The 27,067-nt window shown below is 30.1% G+C and overlaps 1 protein-coding gene across 6 annotated transcripts in view; it reads left to right on the top strand.

The window, feature by feature from the left end:
• The window catches only part of grh (grainy head), a 185,228-nt gene that overhangs the window by 39,886 nt on the left and 118,275 nt on the right, over positions 1 to 27,067 (top strand). The gene's annotated exons all lie outside the window — the stretch shown is intronic.

Raw genomic sequence — 27,067 nt, 5'->3', positions numbered from 1 at the left:
GGTTTCGACGACTTACGCGCGAACTCGCGTTAGAACTTCCCACGCCCGTTCGATTACCATTTTCATACCACTAACCTGACATTACTGATCGAATTGTATATGTTCTAAAACATTTTTTATTTTTTTTTTCAGGTAAATACACCGGTAGTTGACACCTAGCTATTAATTGAGACGTCCAATACGTCCGCCATTTTTGGTCACATTGTCACGAGTCAGTACTGATTCGATGCGATAATACTTAACGAGGTAAGCATGTTTATATCCTTTTATGACCCCTATTATGTCAGTATTTGTACTTTGTAATTCTTTATGCGTTTTATTCTAATTGCCACATGCATAGTGTTGATTTTATTATTCGTTTTATATCATGCTATCGATAAACATAGTCAAGTACTACTATGTATTGTTATAGCATAATTTTATTATTTACGAATTATTAACTCTTGACAATTATATATCTATTATTAATGACACTCGAAGTCCTAATTTATGCTGCAGTTAATAATAGTCCAGTTAAATAAGGGTTTAACCTCGGAATGAAAGATAACAAGCTGAAATTTTGCACAGACCTTTGTTTTGGCGTTCTAAATATTAGGTAAAAAGTCTCAAAAGATATCGTGTCTGCTAATCAAGATATTAAAGGTCAAAGGTTATAAAAATCGTTTTATTGCAAATATCTCGCCTCTTTTGCGTCGCATGTCATTAAATGTTTAACAAAACTTATAGAAAATAAAATTTTCTACAAGTTTGTTATAATTTATTTCTTCGTATGGTTAATGGTTTTCGAGATATAGCGCGGGGAGTGGGAAGCGCGCATCCGTTTATAGGATAACGCTATGTAAACTACGGAGCCAGAGTTACCTGTACATTCTTCCACAGTTTCGTAGAAAACATCGCAAATTGTTATCTGCTGAATGAACCCATCTAAAGCATTATAACTTTCAATCTCCATATCTTCAAAAATCATCATCGATAATGCAAAAAATAATACGTATGGCCTCTGATACTTCTTGCAAAATCGGGACCATCCAACATTTTGTCGACAGAATTCGATGCATAAATTGTACTGAGAGCTTTCTTGATTCCGCTTCCATTCATTATATACCCTATGCATCCAATAAAAGACATAAGCATATGAAAGCCTCCTAGTTTCACAACTACTCTGGACAAGTCTGAGCTAGCATCTGAAGCTGCTACGATTTCACGTGCTTTTATGTACAACGGCTGATCAAAAGTTATTAAGCATGTTCTTTGTTCATGTTTCTTGGCAGTGTTTATAGCCCACTGTAATGTAGTGTAAATTGTGTCCATATTACTCACAGGATGATGAATAAAAGTAAGAAACAGAATCCGAAAAGTTACAAAGTTCTCATTGTTTATTGTAAGTTGTTCAATAAATCCATTCCACCCTGGCAACGGTGAGATATTTTTCCACTTTCCGTACTTCCACAACAAATCAACTACATTAAATATTTGTTCGGTTAGTTCTTCTACATCATTAAAATTTTGAACTTGAATCTCTTGCTCAATCCGGGTACGACATGATTTTCATACGCTAGAAGGGGTATATGTGATAGTGCTGCTAACTCCTTTGCACTTGGTTTTGTTGTAAATTTCTTTATGCGGTCATCAGATATAACTTCAGATTTTGGAGTTATTATTTTTATCATTCCCATTATATGAACAGTATTATAGCCATCAAGAGTATAAATATTTTTCTGCATTATCTGCTGCATACTGTACTAAGGCACTTGACTATGATGGTTGATTACAAGGCTGTGGGTGATAAATAGCTGAAATTTAACATTTTACAATATCACTATATGAAGCGAAAAAACCTAACCTGGACAAAACATCCAAAAGTCTTTTTGGATGTTTGGCCTATCTGTATTTTTTCTATGAAGAAATACAGATAGGCCTATTAATAACTGCGAAGAAAAGGACCGTTTTCGTATGGAAGTCATTATAGCTGTGTATTTCGTTTTAAAATGCCCCGTCTTTCCTTTTCTGTTCTTTATAATAACTTCTTGCAGAAAATTTAATAAAGTTTTTGGAATTTCTTCATTATTATTTTACTCGGGGGCGGATAAGACTTGGTCTCAACAACAGAAGTCGAATATCTTCTCTAATAATCGCCGCAGCAGCTTCCACTACGCGCAAGTGTTCTTCTTCCGAAGTGCCTTTTTTATTTTCATACCAAGCTATGGAGCATCGCGAAAAGAAAAAATAGGGAATGATCCAATCTTCGTTATAACTATAATATCAGTTAAATATTTTTCTCTTAATTTGGAAATGATCTTCTTATCATCTGGTACATACTCCGTAAGGACATCTCTCAACTCTTTCAATTTTTTCGCACAAATTTCTTGTCGAGCAATATTTCATTTTTAATTCCTAATAATACAATGAAGAAAGTAATAAAATTATGGTTCAAACGACTTGCCGAGACCACTTTTTTCACGATTGTTTACTTTTTCAAAGCTTATACCAAGTTAAGCAGGTAGAAATACTCGCTGGATTCTATAAACGGATGTACGCCTCCCACTCTTCGCTCTATATCTCAAAAACGGGAAATGATACAAAACAAATATTTTAACTAAACTTGTAGATAATTTTATGCTTTACAAGTTTTGTGAAGCATCTAATGACGTGCAACGCATAAAACGCGAGATATTTGCAAAAAAACAAATTTTGTGACCTTTGACCTTTGATATCTTGATTAGCAGACACGATATTTTATGAGACTTTTCACCCTGTCCTTAGAACATCAAAACGAAGGTCTGTGCAAAATTTCAGCTTGGTATCTTTCATTCCGAGGTTTAGCCTTTCTTTCGCCTTATTTGACTGGACTATAAAGCACTACACTAAAAGTCCACAAAGGAATTATAGTCGTTTACAGAATCGGTTATTCTGATTAAATATATTTCATAGGAACAGATGTACTTACACAATACTGTTATTCTGTAAGTAGTATTTTTTTTTTTTTGAAAAAAAGCTGTCCTCTTTAAATATAATTAAAACTCATACTGTTTCGTAAATGAATTCATTCAAGCAATAAAAAGCTTCTGAATTTCTAAGACTAATATTATCTCTTAAATCAAATATGGTTCTTATAATTTACTAATCATATGAAATTGCAATCCAGGATCAAATTAATGAAATAAAACTTAGCCTTTTTCTTATCTCAAATCTAAAATATGATCAATTTTAGATATTTGAATGTGATATAACGAACTTTAAGGACACGATAACTGCCATAGTTTTATTATGTCGACATTAGACTTTTTTTAAATGGACTTTATGAAAATCTTAGTTAAGTTCATGAATTAGCATGATCCGCTATCTTATTTTAAAATGGCGGTTATTCAAAAAAATCTTGATGATGTAAAAAATGTTTCAAAATATAAATTGAATTAAAATAAAATTTAAGAAATGTTTTTTTTTTACATATTTTTGTCATTTAATTGAGTTATAACAAAATTTAAAGACACGGTAAATACCATAGTTTAAATCAAATTTCGACACGCCATCTTGTTTTAAAATGGCGTTTAATCAAAAAATTAAATTACTTAAAGAAATCTTAATAGAAAAAGTTTAAAAGTAAAAATTTTAATATTTTTTTTTATTATTTAAATATTTTTCTTTTAAACATGTTACGAAATTGAGGACTCATTAACTGACATTGTTTATTATATCAACATGACTTGTTTTAAAAATAATAATAATACATTTTAACCAATTCTCGAGTATCAAAAGTCCATAGTATTATCGCTAAGGATAGCTATCATTCCTTTTTATTTAAGATTTAGCTGTTTGTTGTCATTTTTACAGTAGTAGCCACTTTTAAAAACTGTTTTTTTTTAAATATTATTACTCAAACCACATTATTTTATTAAAAATCATTTTGGTTAAAGGAGCAATATATACATATTCGTAGAAAAAAAATATTTTGAATTAAATTTATATAAAATAATGCACAATAATTCTTTCTTGGCTACCCCTGGATAGTACCTGTATAATATAAATATTTAGTTATTTTTTATGTCGATGTACATGTTGCGACGTCCATTGCGATTCCCGAAATAGTCGAGAACTATATATTTATCGAGTATCAGCGTACAGATTGGACACGCCCCTGTCGGCTGCAATTAAATTTTAGCATGTAATCGTACGCGCTGCGATGGCGCAACGTGTGTGAACGTTAACGAGAAAAAATATATCAATCATAAAGAGCTTTGTGTGCGTACGAAAATGCATTTTCATCGCCGACAATCAGAGGTGAACGTTTGAGAGGCGCCGGTCGGGTAAACGCGGTTCGGTCGATCGATTAAAAAAAACTATCTATCGTTTTTAATTGCACGTAATAGCTGCGGTGCGTCATCCGATCGTTATCTCAACGGTGCGAAGTAGACGAACTAATCTCGAGATTGCGCTAATAAATCTTGAAATGATTTGTCGTTGAAGTTTAAAAACGTTACTCAAACCCTGACTTACTATCAAACCTGGAATATCAGTTAGACGCTCTATATCCTTTTTTCATATCTCATTAGAAGTATCTACATGGTATATTGATCGTACAAAATACAAAGGTATGAATTTCACTGAAGCTCAATTGCAAATCATAATTCAAAACAAATTTGTATGAAAGGTTTTATAGGATGAAAGTATTGTATAAAGTTCTCTAGACATTTAAGTCGACAATACGTTTTGTGTATTCTTTCAAACTTGTATTACTTGAAAACAGATAAAAGATATAGAACCAAGTTAAAAACATGCTAACTACGAAGACAAATTTATTGTCCACTTCAAGTATATGTTAAATCATATAGTAAACAGGTTCTTGCCATTTATTTTTTACTATTGAAAGTTTCTTTGCAAGAAAAAAAAATTATTCTGTCTCACAAATTTAGTTCCAAGTCAACTTTTTTTATCGGAAAAATATATGTCATAATTTTATTGCAATAAATCTTTCCTTATTAATCAGTTGTTCAAATGCCTTAACATATCATTGAAAAGAAGGCGTTACTTTTGGTTTTAAAATTTGCTATAATTTTATTTTTAAATATATAAAACATACTATGTACTTTAAATAAAAAACATAAAATAAGTCAGTGCTACACGGGTTCTATCTTTAATATTTTGGAAAAGTCAAGAAATGGATTTTTAAATAATTGTATTAGTTGGTGATTAATATCTGATAGACTTGGGTTTAAATCAGACTAGTTTTAGATAGAGGTGGAGGGGGGGGGGATAAATCTCGCTTTGCGTTAAAACGGTATTATAAATTTTGCTCATGAGCCACCAGTGTTGGGATCAATTTAGCTGTCTTTAATTGTTTTTTAGACTATGATGTTTACAAACTGTAACTCTAGAATTTTATTCAAATAAAATTTATATTCTTATTTGATCTATGTATTTAAAAAGTGTGTAATAAACATAAAATAATGAGGAGGGGCAGTTTAACAGTTCATTTCCGTGCGCAAAATAACGCTCGGTAGCGAGCGTTCCCACTGCAACTGCGCCGAAATGATTTTATTGCCTTTGACGTGGATTTTTCACTTCTGAGAAGTGATAATTTTTGTTGCGCTCCCCTATTGGTCAAAATTCGGTTTAGTGCTTAACTTGAGTCTCACTTATTGTAAGTCGTAATATTTCTATAAATAGTTTTAATATAAATGTTACATAAACGAGCGTTTTCACTGCGACGGCACAATTTTATTGATTTTAACGTGATTTTTTTAACTTTTATGACAGTTTAGATATGCTTCATCCGATTCTCACTTATTGTAAGTAATAATATTGTTATAGAAAAATCTTAATATTGACGAAAACTTGGTTTTTAAGACAGGCTACTATCGTAAAAATCTGAAATCAAAATATGTTTTGTCAAAAAATTTTAATTTCACCTTTTGATGAAACATTTTAAATTTTGCGAAAATAGCAGAACGATGTGTTAGAAGATAGGAGACTCAAAAATCAGTTTTTTTTGTGACTACGAAAACTGCTGTAGTTTTATTTAGATTTAAGATTTTAAATTAAATATTTAATACTGCTTTGGAAAAATTTTAAATGGGAGACTTGGAAAATATTGTATTGCTAATGAAATTTAGTATTACTAATGAAATTTAGTATTTCAAAAACCTCAGCCACATTCCACGAATATATTTTTAAAATCCCGCAAAATTAGAGATTATATGTTAAAGAGCAAATTACCAAAAATTAGTGATATTTTAAGAAATGCTTTAAAATATTTTATTCTAGTGCTATTAAAGCACTAAGGCAAGAAATTTTATTATCGATTAATTAAAAATGTTAAATTATCAATTATAAATAGAGATGTTTAAATAGCATTAAATAAAAATTGAAAAACATAAAAGTCAAAGTTTAATTACTTCGATGATCTTTTGACTTAATTGCTCATGGGAATAATTAAATGAATAAAGGAAAATTGTAACTACGCCGACATAAAGAATCCATGAAATTGTGCAATCTCGCTTACAACTTTAAATGTGTTTTCTACGGTATAGATATATTTATTACATAAAATAGTTACGGTATTATTTCTTGCATTAAAACATAAAGCACTAAAATTGAATAAAACATTTTAATTGTAATAGTGAAATAAAACTATCCAGAAGTTAAGTTTTTGCTTAATTTTGGGGAGTAGAGGGCAATACTTACATTTAATTATTATTACCGAATCGTCTTAAAAAGTTTGGCTGTCTCTGGTATATTCTAATTAACATCGACGAGGCCTTGGAGACTCGAAAACACACAAACTAATGGCCCGCCGCTCGGTGATGTATTTTGTTTTTGTTCATATCTAATCTGCGTTATCATCTTAAATTATTCATTAGAGACGAATCGTATCTGTTTCGACGGTTGTATTATTACGAAAGGTTTATTCGGAAAAGACATACGGATTTATAAGAGCCGCTAACGTAAGGCACGCATAATTCTTATTTTACACTTGAATGGGCATTTAAGAGACGATTTATAGCCGTCGAACTCGCCGAGATAACTCCGACGCTGCGGGAATTCCGTATTTTCCTTGCCACAAATTGATTTCGTTTCCCGCCTGCCTGCGTACACTTTTTAACCTTATCTGACTGTTTTTTTCAACTTTGATTAATTCCACTTTAATTTATAAGCTTCATTTGTACGCGAGTGCGTCCGCTTCTCTTGCGTTCGATCGATAATGCATCCGCTACAATATCTAACTAAATTTAGATTTATTACAGAATCAAAAAATATGTATATGTGCGTTATAAACTATTATGTCATTGATTAAGTTTATACATCAGTAGTGCCTTTTAGCACATTTTTTTAACCATTTTTTTATATTATATACATATATTCGCTCGTTTTATTTTTTATTTTTCCGTAATTGAATATTTGTCAAACTGTTCGATAGGTTTTGTAGTAGAATATTTAGAATTTTTAAATTACTAAAAACACCAAAAACATATTTATTATAAAAATACAGTTTTTGTGTATTACAATCCCGTTTTCTTCGATGTACCGATGCACTTTTTATTTTGCGAAATTATTTTTTTATCTATATGTTTTTTATAATAACCGAAAAACCAAATAATCAATGAAAAACACTGTAATTGCCGAAATTTCAGAAATTACGCATATTTTAGAGTTATTATAGTGCAGCTGTGGACTTTCTCAATAGCTAGGATTACATTTTTTATTTGTCTTAATTCATACGAATATTTTTTAAATTACAAAAAATATGACAATTTGTAGTATTTTCTGTAGCAGGTAGAATAAAAATAATTAGATAATTTTTATTGGTAACATAAATATATACGTACTTATGAAATTATATTTATTATTTAAACAGTAATTTTCGAATATTTTTTTTCATTCCTTCAAATATTTTGTCGTTAACTATTCGATGTTTAAATAGTTGAAAATAATCAGGATATCAGTATTGAAAGCGTAATTTTTAGTACAGTAGTCGGAAAGCTTTTCAGTTGCAAAAACTACTATAAGGCTATGCCCAAAACATCTAATAGCTGACCAAAAGAAAAACTTTTTTATCGCAGAAATTCCTAAATTACTCATATTTCTGAGTTTATTTTATGCATTTAAAGACGTTCTAAATAGCTGATATTATTTTTTTATTATTTTTTAAATCAATACATTTAATGTTTAATTATTTTAACTTTATCTAGACTTTTTTTACATATATACCCACTTCTTAATTTTTATAAATTAAATAACTCAATGCATTTTGTAATTTTTATCTTTAATGTACTGTTGCATTATCTACTTAATTATTCTTTTTTTGGTTTTGCATAAAAAGCTATGCTTATAACGACTAATAAACGAAAATTAAAATAATAAAGAAAAAAAATACCTTTTAATTGCTGAAATTTCAGAAATTACTCATATTATTGAGCATCTTTGGACTCTCTCAATGGCTGATATTATATTTTTGTGTTTATTTTAAGTCTGTCGATTATGGTTATATCTCATCGAGCCTTTTTGGCAGAAGTTATAACTAAAATTAAGCTTTGGAACACCTTAATCATGCCTCACTATTTTATGTGTGTATGAATCTGTGTTTATTATTAAATTTGTATTTTTGTATTCTTCATAAATTTATGTATTTATTTCAATATTATTGCTTACTATTCGATATTTAAAAAAATAACCATGATATCAGTATTGAAAGCTTATTTTGTGGTACAGTAGTCGTAAAGATCATCGATTATGAAAGCTACTTTAAGGTCCGTAACAATGAATAGCTGACAAAAAAATAATAAAGGAAAAAAATATAGTTTAATTGCCGAAATTCTATAAATTACTCATTTCCAAATATCTGATACTGATTTTTTTATCTCTTTTAAATTAATACATTTTATGTACAATTTTAACTAAAACTGGATTTTTTTCATTAATGAAATATTTTTACTAAAATATTTTTAAATTATTGATTTTTCAAAAATTACTGACTCAGTCAGTCATTTTTTTCTTTATCTACACCTCAAATGTGCTCTTTTTGTTTTTAAAAATAATAAAAACCGACTTTTATTACCGAAATTTCAGAAATTACTCATAATGCTTTGCATTTATTTTTGTGTTTAATTTTAAGTCTGTCGATTATGGTTTTATGAATATATTTGGCAGCAGGTATAATATAAATTAAACTATAGAACAGGTAATTAATGCTACATATTTTTTTTAAATTAAACATATAATTATTGAGGTATGTAACATATAATTATATGTGTATGAATCTAAATTAATTATTAAATTTGTATTTTTTCCAATATTATCAGTTACTATTTGCTATTCAAATAGTTGAAAATAATGAATTTTTGACAACTTTTATTTTTATTGGCAACTCTATGGTTTATCAGTGAGCCAAAAATTTTATTCTGCTCCTTTTTTTAGACTGTCGCGTGTTCTAAAATTAAATAAGTATAAAATGTAAAATTTGCAATGATTACATATTTTTAAATATCGCAAACTTTTATAATATATATAGGATATTATATATGCTCATCTGGGCTATTCCAATAGTTTCCAATTTGACTTCACGGTCTATTGATTTTTTTTAGTTTAGCGCTTCTTATATTTTCCTCTACATATTCTATTCGTATTAACTGCAGCAGTGGTGCGCAAACTATTTTTATTTCCAACGCAATTTTTTCGCAACCTATGGATAGACGTAATTTTAAGTACATTTTTTTATGAGATTTGCGCTTATACTTCTGGTTTATTAAAGGTCTGAATAAAAACATAGTTTTATATAACAAAATAATGTGGGTATAATGTAAAATACATTAAAAAAAACTTTGATTATATAAAAAGTATATATAAATAACTCATTCTCTGGACACGTCTCACGTGATGATTATCTGGCAGTCGATAAGAGGCTGAGGGAGTACGCGATCTACGTCGCGTCGCTTAGCACTCCATTGTCGGCTATTGGGTCTGCCTTTACTTACTTCACAAAAATAAATATACATTTTCCGCTATTTGATGATCAAATATTTTTTAATTTTTGCCATCCCAAAAAAATATTCTAAAAGCTTTTAGATTGTTAATGTATTAAAGTGAACCACTGTAATTTGTATTTAAATAAAATGCAAATTTATATGTTATTCATGCCTTGTGAATAGTTCCCAAAAATAAAAGCTCAACTTTTATGCATTTAAACGTGTGTTAAAAATCATATAATACGTTCAAGGCAAATTGTCGAGTCTTAAACCAGTAAAAGTTTACCTTTAAAGCAATGTCCTTAATTAGAAACTCTTTTTCTTTTAGCTTATATTTGCACCTAGTGCGATAATAAGTTTTCGGTGGTGATTAATTCTCGAAGATAAACCTTAGCGCTAGCGGTATATAAATTTGCGACGTGCCGGTTTAATTATGCAAGCAACGCCGCATAGACGGGCGTCGTAGATAGAGAGAGGTAGGGTCCACCTGCCGAGATCTGACCTCAAGAGGCTGCGGGGTCGAGCGAGCCGAGAGGAATAGGTCACCCTGCGACGCCTTTCCGCGGACAGGTGTTTTCCACTCACATTTTTATCATCGGCTGCCGTAATTGCCTTCCGATGTACCTCGATTTACGACGGAATATCACCGTTCTCTTTCTCTCTCTATCTCTCGTCGATGCAAATTATCGACAGTTATTAAGTCGCGGCGTTTAAGCGCCATTATGAGACTCCGCCTAGCGAAAAATTTCATTATTAATATATGCGCGGAGAATATATCGCTACATGTCTACGTGACTAGACGTAAGGATATTCGGACGAACCGAATTCGGTCGTTAAGGCGGAACTCTCTCCACTCGCGAGAGTCTGCAAAAAGTCTACCTGCGGATGAATTATGCACCGGCGGCGAGCGTTTATTGCAGTCGTTACAGTTAAAAATTATATTTCGCGAGAAATATACGCGAGACCATTACCTCGGGCCTTTCGTCCCTCTTATATTTCAGCGTAATTCTTTTAAGGGTTTTAAACGCCATAAAAAGTTCTTCGTATACTTATTAGACTTGAAATTAGTTGAAAGTGTGTATGTTTATGTTAAAGTCGATATATTGGCGAATCATCGGCGAACGTTTACCATACGAGCAAATTAGATAATATTTTTTTATTGTTTTTTTTTAAAAAGTTTGTTACAATACTTAATAACTAAAAACAAGTTATTGGTCTATAACCATTGTATTATTCAGTCCGCCTCAACCTTTTCTTATACTCGCCAAGAAATTGTAATAAGCAAGAATTGCTCATTTTTAACCTTTACCGGATAAAAACTATTCGCTTATTAAATTTATTTAATCACAAAAATTAAGCATTAATTTATTTAGGGTATATCCTGTACCACTACTTAAAAAAACATATAAGAATACAATGTGAAAAGAACGAATGTTTCGCTCTATCATTGTAAATAGTATTTAGTTAATTGATTCACTATTGTAATTCATACAACACCAATGTTTCTCAACATACTTTTAATCAAACAGAATGTATTGTTGTTGTTTTATTACTTTGATATATGAAACACTATATATATAATATATATAAACGCTCGTTACCGAGCGTTATTTTACACGATTTTATTGCTTTTGACGTGAATTTTTGACTTCTGAGAAATGATAATTGTTTTTGCGCCCTCTTATTGACCAAAATTTGATTTGAATATACTTTGATCAGCCTTTTTATATTATAAATTTATAGTAATACTGGTGACAATGCGGACCATATTTTAAAAACAGTGCAATATCGAAGTACAGAATAACTATAAAGCCAGATACGAGATGTGACATGTCTGTATTTATTCTCCCGCTTATTTTCCCCTGAAATAAATATTTTAGACTTGAAAGCTATAATTAGTTTTTTGAAATTCCATTAAGTTAGGTTTGGGTTTGAACAACAAATATACGTTTCGCAACTGTCAAATTAACTTTCATAGAAATTTTAAAACAGTATATAATTTCACTAGCGCCTATCAGTTACATTAAATTTTGGCTAATAGAAATATATATCTACTGCTAAAAATGTATTCCGATATAATTTCACTGAAATGATAGGATTGATATTTTTGAGGGATAGACCGAAAATTTATTTTTTATATAATTAACCAAATGTAGTATTAAAATTCTAGATTGCCTATTTTCACATATTTTTTTAAAACAACTACATTACAATTTAAAAAAATATGTCTCATAATATAAAATTTATAATTGTAGCACAGTTTGTTATTGTCGTAAAGTAAATATTATTATAATTTATTGCTTTATACATATTATAAAAAACATGTTTGCTATTAGTGATCGCTTCCTATTTGAATATAGAATTGATTTTATTACATCCAATTTTGATTTACACATGAAAAGTTGAGTGGCACTTTAATAGATAATGATAATAAAGTGGATTTCGCTCATCAAATTTAAACTCGACTTTAATACGTCGATTTTTAAATGTATGTTTAAGTTAAGGGGTCAAGCATGTATTGTAAATTATATTTATTTATTTAAAATACATAAAAAAATGTTTACACAACAATTACATTACACTAGCTGTCGGTCCCTCACTATCGCGAGGTACCGCAGTGTGTGTGATTACCAGACGGTCAACTTTTTGGGTTTTAAATTTTATTTTGGATTCGTTCTGATTTATTATTAAGTATTAAATTTTTGACATTAGATATTTAGACTATATTCTAGCTTTTCCCAATATGGTGAATTATAAATGAAATAAAAAGGCAAATCTACATATTTTTATTGATATTCAGCTAATAATTTGAGTTAAAACCTTAAAAAAATTACTGACATTCCAATACTATATATATTTAGGTAAAAAAATTAAAAATGTTATTACATAAAATTATTAAAAAAAACTTTCTTTCACTCTTTTAAATACATTTACAAAGCACCTGGTTTTATTTACAATATGCAATATTAATAAAGTAATTAAATTAAAATACAATAACCTAACGTTACTTGTGTATTGTAATGAACTGTTTAATATTTTTAATTAATAAGATATATACATGTAATTATTTACTAGAAATTAAGAACCACTGAAGATAAAATATATGGGTCTATTCTAAAGCAATGTGTGCTTAAACATTTGCAGTAGTCTCAATTATATAATTAAATATAAAACAGTATTTATATTAAAATATAATTTTAGAGTCGCAATTGCGGTAAGCAGTTAAGTTCCAAATTCCGAAATAGGTCTAGTTTAAGCTTAGTAAAGATGTATATTTAAGTTTACGACGTACTTATATTTAATACATTTACCTTGTTCACTTTATATATAAGTGGTAAATACGAAGGTTTTATGCGAGTTGTTGCTAATTGTCGTGTTGACGATGTCTCACTAAAGTTGTATTAGTTGAAGACTTAATTCATGTAAAACCATTTCCTTTTCTACTATCGACGTTTCCGAAACTCAATATTATCTTCTTGTGCCAAAGTAGCAAAAGAGCTAGGATATACTTAATATTTAAGCACATTTTCGATAGTTTATCTTATTGAAAATATATTACGATTTGATTCTCTGCTATTGGGAAAGAAAGTAAAATATAAATAAACAATTAGATTAGTGAAATATATAGTTTTATACATATTTTAAATGCTGCCGAAATATTAAAATGTGATTGCGAAGAGGAAGTTTGTTTGATCTTGTCCTAAATATTTGTCTTCGATTTTCTGTTGAATTATTTTTAATTTGAATGCTCTGTACTTATTTTGTAATATATTTGCTTTGTAAATAGTCGGTAATGAAACAAATAATACTTGAACGATTTTATTATTGTTTTTATACACCTTAGTAATAAGTCACTGAGAGCAACAATGCAAAATTTGTAATCAGTTTTTAATTCAACTAAAATAACTTAATTAGAGAATTTTATACTTAATATGACCAACGTAGCTCGATTCGATCATCACGATATTCATCCGTGAGATTAAGAAAATCTATGAAAACTTAATCTGTGATGATCTATTGGAATTACAATTATATAATAATCATTAGTTCCATTCTCCCAGACACGATACAAATTGAAAAACACGAAGGTCTTTCAGGTATTTGTCTCCGACTATACCAATGGTGGATCGTGATGGTTTCGTATGTAAATCTGAAAGAACATGTATACGTAGATGTAAGGATGAAAATGAAAAGTCTATAGATATTTCTTTAGTAGAAACGCTTCGGGGAGTTGAAAATGTGTCGAGATGAAGAAAAGCAAAGGCAGTGCAATCGTAGATGGCGAATGTGGGTATGTGGCACAATGGATCGTGACTTTCCTGACGACCTCTAGAAGGTCGCTCGTCTAGAGCCCTAGACCAGTTCGGGCGCAGTCGTGGCCAATTACGCGGTGGACGCAGGCGGCTATTTCGGGCAATAAAAGTTCGGCCGATAATTAGCGGTTGTTGTCGTTCCGTCCGCCAGAGGTGCCCAACCGTTTTTTATCGGACCCCGCGGGCCGCCCGTTCCGAGGATCGATTAGCGTTACAGTTATGCGCAGCGCTTCCAAACTGTGGGGTAAACGATAGCACCGTTTATCGCCTCGTTGCGCTCTAACGACCGCCCAAATTACGCTATGTCATTTCGAATCGTATTGCGGTAGGTTTAGCTACCTTTCGATTCAAATTTTACTTTTTTCTTCTTTATATAATAATGTAAGTCTTATACTGCAATTCTCTAACCTTCTTAGTATGTTCGTTAAAAATTAATCGGCCCTCGCATCCTGCCGAACCTTTAAATCAAAGACGCGGAGTCGGAGGTAATTTTGGGTCAGATGCACAAAAAAATAACGGAGTCAGACTTTTTAATTAAAAAGCAGATTGATTTAAATTATAAGATATTTGCCGCAAAGATAAGATACAGTAGCAAATTATTACTGTATCTTGTCATTTACAGATATTTTTTTTTAAAACTATTTTTAATTTTTTTTTACATTTTTTGTAAATTTATGTTCTTTTTTAAAAGGCACGATAACTGACGTTTTTTAAATTAAATTCACATAAAACTGCAAATAGTTTGCTACCCAGTTTCAAAATGGCGCTTATTCAAAAAATTATAATTTTGTAACTCCGTTAAAGAGGTAAACTTATAAAAAACCTTTAGAAATATAAAGTAAATGTAAACGTTTAGAAATATAAACTAAAGAATGTGTTTTTATAAATAAATTAAAAATCTAGAGAAAAATCTTCTGTAAAATATAGTAAAATTTAATTCTTATTTACACACTTAATATCGACTTTATTATTTATACCATTTACTAAAATCGTACAAAAAAACTACACATTCTATCGGAAAACTAATAGTGCATAGCTTTATATTAATATTAGATAACTAAATCTTAGTGGTAAATCTAAGTTAATATTCTAGATATTTAATGCATGCAAAAATATGCAAAAATCTTTATTTTTATGTAGTCACTTTTATATAGAAAATTTGTTTTTAATCTACTTTTAAAATTAATTTGATACACTATTTTATATTAATCAATCAAATTTTATCCCTCAATATTATATTTAATTTAATTTTCAGTACTCCTGTTTACCAGAGTTGTAGAAATGCTTTAAAGTTACCCGATTCATAAAAAGGGTGGCAAGTATCGCATTGATCTGCTTTCAATACCTGCAATATTATTTGAAATTATATTACATAAATATATTTTTAATCAAGATGATTTCCGATAATCTCGATCCATTGTCACTAACCTAATTTTGTTTCGAGATCGCTGTACTCTAGTCTATACACAGACTTTGAAAAGGCGTTTGATAAAGTCAGTCGATTTACTTATCAAAAAATATCCGCTAATAATTTAGACTTTTCTAAACTTTTCTACTTGATCGATTGATTGCAGTTTGTCAAGTACGAAAACTCATTTTCAGAAAAATATATTGTCGATTTAATTGCTCAATAATGACGTAGAGGCTCATTTTTTTATTAAATGAAGACGATATGAACATTTTAAAGAGAGTGCAGTCGATTTCCGATTCCCTCGATTTCAATGCTATAATCGATTGCCTTTCAGCGTCATGAAAAGTCACACAATTTAATTTTCAAGGTCCTCGATGCCGGCGGAATACTCTTAATATATCTGCGGGTATATTCTAGACATGTCTGTATTTACTTAGGATTTTGGTGAGACTTTTAAAAAGCACAGAAGATCGATAAAGATGCTTGGTTTTATCTTGATAAATACGCGCTATTTCAGGAATACTTTAGTATGGCGCTGTTTCACATTGCTTTTACTTTGGGATATGTTTCATTGTCAACTTGTAGAAGTGTTTATATAATTGCTCAAAAGCATAGTTGAGTACCTTTATTATTTTATATTTATTGCGTTGAAATAAAAAATGTCGTATAGCGTTACTTTAAGAGTAAAAAAAAATGATAAAATAAAAGTTCGGGATCTTTACATGCCGCTGGAGATTTTTGTATTAAAACAATCGTTAAGATTAAGCACGATTGCGTAGTAAATTGTTTATTTATCATATTCCAGCGATGAATAATAATGAATAATAAACGGTATTTCGTGTGCGCATAATGGTAATTAACGTTGTTTGTACACAAAGGCATAAAACATTGATCGGTTTCAGCAATTTGCGATTGATCGTTGTCAGATCTGTCGGAGGTCGCTCTCGACAGATTATAAAGTAATGCGTTTAGGAATGCATCTGAGCTCATTATTTTAGTGGACCCCGAGTCCGATTTATCGGGAACGAAGTACCGACTACCGGAGAGTCGTCGACCTCTCGGACCGCCGTGTTATTTATCAAAGATGGACACAAAGGCAGGATTACGAGCGATAAATCCGAAGATTCGGGCCGGAAGCGTCGCTCGGTTAATTAACGGTTCGATTAAAACGAAGGCCTAAAAAATACGCACAAGGCCTTCGGCGATAGAGTACCGACAATGCAGCGCGAACTTCGACATGGAAATCATGTGTGCTAAGAGCGCTCGGCCATTATAGCCCCGGGAGATTAGAATTTAAATTATATAGTAGCTAAATGCGATCTACGAGCACCGGCCATGAATATATAAACAATTTAATAATAAACACACCGCCGCGCATACGCTGCCCGAAAAAAATATGGCCGTTTATGAAATCGTGCAATGATAAAAAAAAATTAACTTAACTACGGGTGGAAATCAACCTATAGCCTCTTGGGGCTTATTCGTATCGAAACAACGCATTTTTCTTAATCAATTTTGAATTAATTGAATCTCGAATGAATTATTCTCAAAAACATATATGAAGCGTCAGATTTTGAGAAGGCCTTCGACAAAGTTTGCCATATGTTATTAGTAGTGATTCTGAAATCTCGGATTTGTCAGTCTCGCGATTCGAGGCATGATCATTTTGAGATTTACCATTAATATTTTTAAACGGCTGCATATTTTTATACCGCTGCATAGAACAGGGTGGGTCCGTGCAAAAAATTATGAGTAATTTTAAAAAAGTTCTGTGATTGGAAAGTGGTCAATAGATTAAGGATTATAATTTTTTCAGTATCTGTCTGCAATGTTTTATTCATATTCGTTGGAATAATCAGAGTCTTTGTCAGTTTGATTTTTTTTTGGTACAATACTTCTATGTATTGCATGATTTATGCAAAATTCATTGTCAACTGGACTTTCACGTCTAAACTTTTTCAAATCAGTTATTGTTGTCACTATTTCGCTTATAAAAACAATTCCAAATTCACTCAAACGATTTTAGACAATTTTTCAAATCTCGAGAGAATCACATTTTTCTGTTTTTAAGTCTATGTTAAAATATGTTCTATTTCTTGAGCTCGTTTTTAACCCTTTGGATGCTACGGTATTTTAAAAAAAATATTTTTTACATACATTGCTACTTTCTATACATTATTATAAGTAGCAGCGATCTTTGCTAGCATTTATTTTATATGAAGACGAACAACTATAAATCGTTGCTTAGCATCTTAAGGGTTAAATATTTTATTTTTTTCATGAAAATTTAATAATAATTTTACTGAGTTCGATTGATTATTTGGCAATATAAATCCTTTTTGCGTAATATATTATTTATTAAAATCACTATTTGTAATCCCTCTTATAAAAAATCACCTTTAGCGCCTCTTTATCGAATGATAAAAAGGTGCCACACTTTTTTTTAGAGATTATCATATTACCTATGTATATAAAAAAAATATTTATCTCTATTTGCAGTTTATTCTAATTACAAATATCTCATTATTATAGTTAAAGGCGTTTTAATGAGAGCATTAATTATTTATTCAACAAATAAATAGGAAATACAATATCAATACCAGTAAAAATAATAACAAATAAAATGTAAAAATTTGGAATTAGGGGAACTTTTATCGCTTTTAATTTAGAGAATTTATCGATTATACTATATTCATAATCTAACGTTTGAACAACGTCATTTTTATAAATTATTTGAATGCAATTTACTTATCGAATTCCATAAATATTTTTAATACAGAAAACGACGATTCACCACTTACATTGCAAATGGGTACAGTCTAAAAGATCTTCTGAATAGTTTCTATGTTCAGAAATGCAGATTATAAATCTGAAATTAAAATTTTGGGTTAACAACATGGATTAGTGATGTTTTTCTCTTTTACTAACGCAATATAATGAACAACTTCTTCTTTAAAATATCTAACGTCAATGTCTTCTTTATATTTTGTCGATAGTTTATTCACACATTCGTTGAAATCAATGTCACTGATTTTAAAATTTAAAAAAAATATAAGTACATCATAAATAACCATATAAATGTTTATTACGATATTTTGATAAGCAGAAAAACATATTTAATTTTGTATTGCTTATCGAAACGAAATTTATTTTTTTATTTCAAATTTCATTGTAGCTTATATTTTAAAACTATAATTTTTTTTAAAAACTAGCAAAAAACTTATTATTATTATTATTACTATTTTTATTTTTGAACGTTCGTTACCGAGCGTACCCACTTCTGAATTTTTGACTTCTGAGATGTGATTATTGACCAAAATTCGGTTTAATAACATTTAAACCAATATTCTCATATTGAAAGTCCATAGTAATATCGGACAGAATAACTATCATATTTTTAAAACAGATATATAATATTCAAGTGCAGACTTTGACACGATTTTATTGCTTTTGACGTGAATTTTTGACTTCTGAGAAGGGATAATTGTTTTTTTATAATTGATCAAAATTTGCTTTGAATACATTTTATCCAATACTCTTACATCAGAAGTCCGTAGTAATACCGATAAGGATAGCTATCATTCCTTTTTATTTAATATCTAGCTCTTTGTTGACTTTTTTACGGTAGTAGCTACTCTTAAAAACGAAGTTATACATTTTTATTAAATATTAATATCAGTAAGGATAGCTATTGTATTTTTAAATAAATATAAATAAATAAATAAAATTATACTTCGTAATTAATATAAGCTTTTGGAAAAAATGTAGTTCACAATTACACGCCACTCGCCAGAGACCGATCGAGACAAAAAACTTGCTTGAAGTCAGGCGACGAACTATGTTGTGACGCATTGGGGTAATCTGTCTTGATTTAATTAAAATAAATAAAATAATATATTATTTTATATTAACAATTTACTTACTCATATCTTTATCCGAGTACATAAAATATAGTATTTTTATAATTTTGTTCTTATTTAAAAAAAAATATAAAGCATTTACCTCAATTTGGGCCTACCGACTATGTCGTTTTGCTTAAGATTTTTTTACGTACATTTTAATTTAATATTTTAATTGCTTAATCGCAATAAGTTAAATATCATTTGTGCTTCAAAATAGTATTATGGTATTTCAGTACAACTCTTATCGTCCGAGAAAAATACGGTCGTTTTATACTAAAATAATATTGTTATTATTTATCATGTTTGTCATTTTCTAATGCCAAAAGCTTATTTTATTAATATAAATTTATCTTCAATGTAATAGGTATTAAAATAAAGCGACTGTCAATAAAAGGCTTGACCAGTCTCGAGAGAAAACGCAATTAATAAACGCTCGAATAAATCTGTCCGATGCGAATAGGATATGGGCGTGTGAGATTTTCGCCGTCGACCCGAATCTGGCATTTCTCCGATGGACTCGGAAATTGGTTTGTAAATATCCACGAATATATCGAGCAGATAAATCATAGCGTAACTGCAAATATGCGCAGCGCTTAACCTTCGACACTATCTTCGCATCTTGTAACGGTCTTGTAACTGCGTTTCGACCGAAAGGATAATACGGGTGGAAGTAACCCTTTAAGCGAATGTGAACCTGCAGTTTTCTAACGCGTCGGTATCAGGTCTTTCCGGTTTTCCCGATGACCAAGACCGTGATTCCTCAATGAAGACGCCGCGTCGAATCCTATAATTATCCAATCCTGACCTCACGCAGTCGGCCATTGGCGAAAGCCGTCGCCCACGCGCGCACAATTCGTAACTAATGTAAATAACAGCTAAAACATTATACATTAATTATTATTATTATTATCTATATCAGCTAAATTGACTATTAAGATAAAATCCTATTTGAAATTATACAACATTGATAACGGGAGAAAGATTACATATATCTGCGTCTAGGCATATATAGATATTAATATGTATTTACTGAATTTGCAGTGTTGTTTTTTGGTATTTCACGATGTTTCGCTTAAATTATCTTTGTGGTATTATTCTTCTTGAGTAACAATGGTTTGCTTTTCTTGAGTTGCGAGCGAAAAATACGAATTAAACTTTATCGTTTTTCGCAGTTAATTGTTTTAAATATATTACCGAGGCGCAAATTTTATTGTTATATGTTTAATATCTATGCGCTCGTATCTATCTTATAAATTAAAATTTATATTATTTCCTTTAGCAGATTTATATTATGTACATAATTTATTATGGTTATTCGAATTAAAAGTCGTAAAAATTATAGTAACATAAATAATAAAATCGAGCAAGCTCGATACGTACGCTATAAAACACTATCCCTCGATTTACACGGATAAGAAAAACATTTTTTTGAAAAACAAACCAAACATATTTTGTTACACGCATGTAGCGATGTACGAACGCATGGCTTAATGGCTTACTCCTACTTATTGTACTTGAACTACATCTGGACCCTCTCCCACTGTCCATGCAGTGTGTCTTTTTAGAGTGCACGCGTGTCGCAGACTTGAAGATTTTTCTCGTCTATTCGATCATTTTATTAACACAAATTTTGTTTTATGCCTTGATTAACGCGATATTTCCTGGAACGTATTTACCGAGTAAATCGAGAGATAAGCGTAATTGATATTTATTTTTTACAATTTGAATATTTTTTTTATATTTGTGCGGTGGATTTCGTTTCTGGAGGGAAGCATTACAAAAAAATAAAAATAAATAAAAATTCCGTTTTAAACTAGGTGCTATTTTTAAAATTTTAGCAGAAAAACAAGATCATTATTTATGTATTTTTTAAAAATAGTTTTGAACTCTTTAATTATTTACTTAGTTTTTTTTTCGGGGATAACTTTTATTTTTTTTAATTTTTAGCATATGCTGTTTTATATGAACATTATTTTTTTTAAATGCACATTTTAAAAATCCAGATTTTTCTTATTCTTTTAAAATAGCGGGCATTCAAAATTTAATAAAAATCTCAACACCGTTAACAAATATCATAAAAATTGGACTAAAACGTTTTGATTTGTATGTCATTTTTGTGAGTTTTTTAAGACAAGATTAATGCCGTAGATTAACACATTAAATACCGAGTGTATAAATTTGTGCGTTTCGTCATAACAAAATCACTCGGTAAACTGCATATTTACCATAAAGTATTCATTTAATGCTTTAGCCAGAGATATTACTAATATTATATTAACTAAAATGGTTTAAAAAAATTAATATTCAAAATTTTAGAAGCTCAAAACATAGGTAAAAAGAAATCATTTCAAAGCAATTTTTTTCTATGAATATATTCCACATATTACACATTCGTAATAATGTAATCAGTTGCCATAAAATTGCAAATCACGATTTTTTAATTTTTCGGCAAAGCCAGACTAATCCTTAGTTTTATTCAAAATTTGGGCTATTCAAAAAATAAAAAAATTGTTAAAACAGTTCTTAAAATATAAATAAAAATTTTAAAAACGTTTTGGATTAGAAAATAAATTCAAAAAATGTTTTTTTAAACGTTTCATTTATGTAGGTTTTTCAAGACACAATAATTCTGTAATTTTATTCTTAATTTTTGATTAGTCCTAATTTTAAAATAACGACTGAGCAAAACTCAAACATGTTTTTTACACTTTTTGTCATTTACCTGGGTTTTTTGTAGATATGATAATTACCGTACTTTTTAATAATATTGAATAAAAACTTGTTTTAAAAATAGATTTCGTAAATATTTTAGCAAAGTTCATCTTGTTTTAAAATGGCGGCTATTCAGAATTTCAAAAAAATCGTAACGTTGCTATTAAAATTTCTATAGAAAAAAGCAAAAATGTTTTTAAATAGAAAATTAAATTTAAATACAAATTTAAGAAATGTTTATTTTTTTAGATATATTTTCATTTCGAGTTCTTAAAAGACGCGATTACTGCCATAGTTTTAACATATTGAAACTATGTGCATAATTATTTTACGTTTCGTCATTTCTTTATATAACAAAAGCACAGGTTAAACTGTTTATTTACCGTAAAGTATTCATTTAGCGCTTTAGCCAAAGATATTTATACTGGAATATTAACTAAAATAGTTAAAAAACACTATATCCAAAATTTCAGAAACGCAAAAAAATGCCTTTTTTAATGAATATATCGCACATATATATTCGTAATAATAAAATCAGTTAACATAAAATTGTAAATCGTGATTTTTTAAATTTCTCGGCTAAGCTTTGGCTAAACAAATCAAAAAAATTAGCCAGCCTTATTTCAAAATGGCAGCTATTTTACACTTTAAATGAAAAATTTTTTTTTTTTATTAATGGCATAGGATTAAGCGGAATTTGAGGACACCATAACTACAATAGTTTAATAATGTTTACATAAACTTATTTTAAAAATAGATCTAGTAAATATATTGCCTAAGTATGTTATTCATTTTAACGAGCAATATTTTTTTAGATAGCGACTATTAAAAAAATAAAAGTCTTTTGACTTTGTTAAAAAAATCTTTAAGGTGTAAAAAATTGCTTAAAAAAATATTTTTAAATTAAAAATACTAACTTCGCTAAAAAGTCCAAGAAAAAAAGTAAATAAGTCACATATGCTCCATAGTAAAATTTGCAACAATATAAAAATTAAAACAAAAAAACTTTTTTACATAAATTTACTCACATCATTTTTTACTTAAATGTATTTTTGCTGACTATTGTACAATTTATTAAGAGCAAAATACCAAAAACATTATTATACAATGAGTTTAAATTGTAGTGGTGGTCATAATTGTTTCCAAACTTTGCTGACCCTTGCTTTAAGTACTTTTGTTAAACGTTCCGCACAGTTTTAGAATAAAATATTTTCTCTATTATATCTTTACGTTTATCTCCATTTTAAAAAGCGCTGTTTTAGGTGTTATATTAGTCGTATTACGAGGACTTCTCAAATAATACTTATGACAGTCGTAATCGCTCCCACGCAATGGCGAAATGCTTGCGCAATTTTGGAGCGTCGACCTTTGAGAATCTGCGGTCGGTCGGTTATTACGATCGCACACGCAACCCTTTCGGTGGTCGACAGGTAGACAATTGCATCTACCTGCATGCTCGTATGTGCAATTGCGACCCTTCGCCTGACCCTGACCGATGACCCTCTCTAGCCGCGGGTCGCAAACCGGTCTCCCGAATGACACCGCTGCAGTCCTTCAAAATCTAGCGCATGGTTAACACCGCCGTTATCGCTATCACCGTTCGTGACAATTCGCGAGCCGTTACGCCGATTGCGGAGGTGAATCTGGACCGATTGCGGAGAGCGCAAACGGGAGAGCGAGGGATCAAAGGTTGGTATTTTTCACAAATTATCGTCGATCGTAACGGACGGTAGCGCGACGGTAAACGGACAACGAGGCGGTGTAGCCTTAGGTCGTTTAGAAATGCGAGACTTTCTAGTTTAGCTCGAATTTCGCGCTTTCGCGGCTCCAGCTGTTTTGGTTCCATTAGCGATTGTCCCGGCGGCTACCTGCCCGACCGTGTGAAGTCCGACGGGGAACCCTAGCCATTGTTCACCAGAGGGTGACACGCTCGCACATGACCTCTAATATTATAATTAAACACCACTAGGTCCTTTCTCGATCCGAAACAATCCTAGATTGCCCATTGGCTTCCAATATTCTTTAGCTAATGTGCGATTTTAAATGCGCCGCGAGGAGTCCTGTGACCTTTTGTTACATGGACACAATCCGAGAGCAGTAGTAATCGTATTGATTCTAATGTAATATTAAAGTGGACAGTTTACAGTTTAGAATAGAACACATTATATATTCGCAATAGAGTACAAATAATTAGAGAAAATTATCACAACCTCATATGTACGACACGATATACTTTCAGTGCATCTAAATTTAATTTTGATAATTAAATGCGATGGTAGTTGCGATTTTCATATACCTTTTGAATGTTCTAAATTATTTTTTGCGTAGTTAGTTATTAAGACCCTACTCAAAATTCTCGTAGACATCACTTTCTCTTCGATATAAATGTGTATTAAAAATAATAAATATATTAGCAAAGTTTATATTTTCGTACTATTTCAAAATAACTTTTGGTATATGTAGGTAAATATAGAAATAATGGATCTTGCTTAAGAAAGGTATGGGCGTTTGCCTTCCCGTGAATTTGGGCAGAAAAATGCATATTATTTAATGAAATAAATAAAAAAACAGACGCATGTTGCATATTGCTTCATAGTTTTTCTGCACTTCTATATTTCACTATGTTTTAAAATTTTGATTTTTCTTACCGATATTACTACGGACTTTTGATATGAGAGTATTGGTTAAAGTATATTCAAATCAAATTTTGGTCAATAGGAGTGCGCAACATCAATTATCACTTCTCAGAAGTCAAAAATTCACGTCAAAAGTAATAAAATCGAAAAGTGATAATTGTTTTTTGCGCTCTCCTTTTGGTCATAATTTGGTTTAGTGTTTCACTAGATTTACACGTTTTGTAAGTCGTAATATTAATATAAAAAGTCTTAAAATTAATGTTATACAAACGAACTTTTCTACTGCGACACTACAATTTTATTGCTTTTACCGTGAATTTTTGGCTTCTAAGAAGTGATGGTACACTATTGGTCAAAATTCAGTTTAGATATGTTTCATTCAATTCTCACTTATTGTGAGTCGTAATATTGTTATAAAATGATTTAATATAAATACCAGATAACCGAGCATTCTCACTGCAACGGTGACGGCACGATTTTATTGCTTTTGACGTGGATTTTTGACTTCTGAGAAGGGATAATTGTTTTTTTGACTATCCTATTGGTCTAAATTCGGTTTGGTGCTTCACTTGATTTACGCGTTTTGTAAGTCGTAATATTCATATAAAAAGTCTTAATATGAATGTTATATAAACGAACGTTTCCACTGCGACGGCGCGATTTTATTGCTTTTGACGTGAATTTTTGCCTTCTGAGAAAGGATAATTGTTTTTTGTCTTCTCCTGTTGGGCAAAATTCGGTTTAAATGTGCTTCATTCAATTCTCGACATTCATTCAGTTTAAATATGCTTTATTCGACTACTGAATAGCCAATTTATGCCCCCCCTGAAAAATCTATTTCGAAAATATTTTTTTAAATATGTGCATTATATTTTATTTACGAACTAATCTTATACTAGGCCGTGCAACACAAAATTTTGTCATTTTAATAAATTGTCTTTTTGGCCACGCTGAGCAATATTTTTATATATTAGTAAAATTCATTAATTTTTATACATATTTAATACAGATGTTGGCTCACCTTATTTAATTTAATTATATTGTTCAATTTATATTAAAAAAAACAGGGACGTCATTTGGTAGGTGTGGCGGGGGGGGGGGGTATTTTAAATAGAAAAATACATGTCATATAATGAAATTCCATGAATTTTAATGAAATAGAAATATTAAAAAAATTACCATTGACTGGCCAAATTTCTCTTCCCCTCAATGGAAAAACTGAAATGACGTCCTTGTATCTAAACTAAAAATACTTCGGATACCCCTTAAACAACATCTAAAAAAAAGTCATGAATGTATCGTTAAAATATTTTTTAATTTATGTCATTTCAGTAAAATCATATCGAAATACGTTTTCAATGGTAATGGAAATATAATTTCCAGTGGAAATATAATTTATCTGGTAGGTGCTAGTCAAATTATATGATTTCAACTGTTCCATACGTAGTAATAAGTACATTTACGTACTTATTATTATTTATGTACATTCGATGTATAAATATTACAGTGAATGTCAATTTTTAAATACAAATACATTTTCACCAGTAGATATAAATATATATAACAGCTTTATTTCTTATTAAAATACTCTAGTTACATTTTATTTTCTGAATTATATATAAATACTAAAACATTCATCTTCAATATTACTTGAATTTTGACAATAAATATCTATGTATGTTATTGTATTTGTAAATATCTATATACTTGTATAACAACCAGATATAAAAAAACGACTATTGACTATCCAACTTTTGCCCTTCCCCTGCAAAAAGTAAAAATGACATCCCTGGATTAAGCGCTGATTATTGTGAATACCAGGTAGCACCCGTTTGATACAGATCGTTAGATATCAGTAAAAAAGCTGTCCAAAGATTTGTGTTTTAATGCTGGTTCCCTGTTGAAACAAGGGGTGAAAATAGCGCTATAAAAGTATCACAATACATATAAATCTGTTCAATTTTAAACACTTAAAACTTCTATACCCATACAGCGAAACCCGCGGAATGAGTTTTGGGCTATTCACTTGAAGAGAAACCGCAGACGATATTTATCGATGATAAAGTTTACACGACTACGAGAAAAAATAAGGTTTTCGTTGCCAAAATTGCTCAACCGGCGATCCTCAACCGGC

Source organism: Plectrocnemia conspersa, unplaced genomic scaffold (assembly GCF_051122295.1).
Source record: "Plectrocnemia conspersa isolate PC_06_02 unplaced genomic scaffold, ASM5112229v1 ptg000008l, whole genome shotgun sequence".
NCBI classification, from domain to species: Eukaryota; Metazoa; Arthropoda; class Insecta; order Trichoptera; family Polycentropodidae; genus Plectrocnemia; species Plectrocnemia conspersa.
Note: the sequence above shows the minus strand (reverse complement) of the source record. Positions and strands in the feature narration are given on the sequence as shown.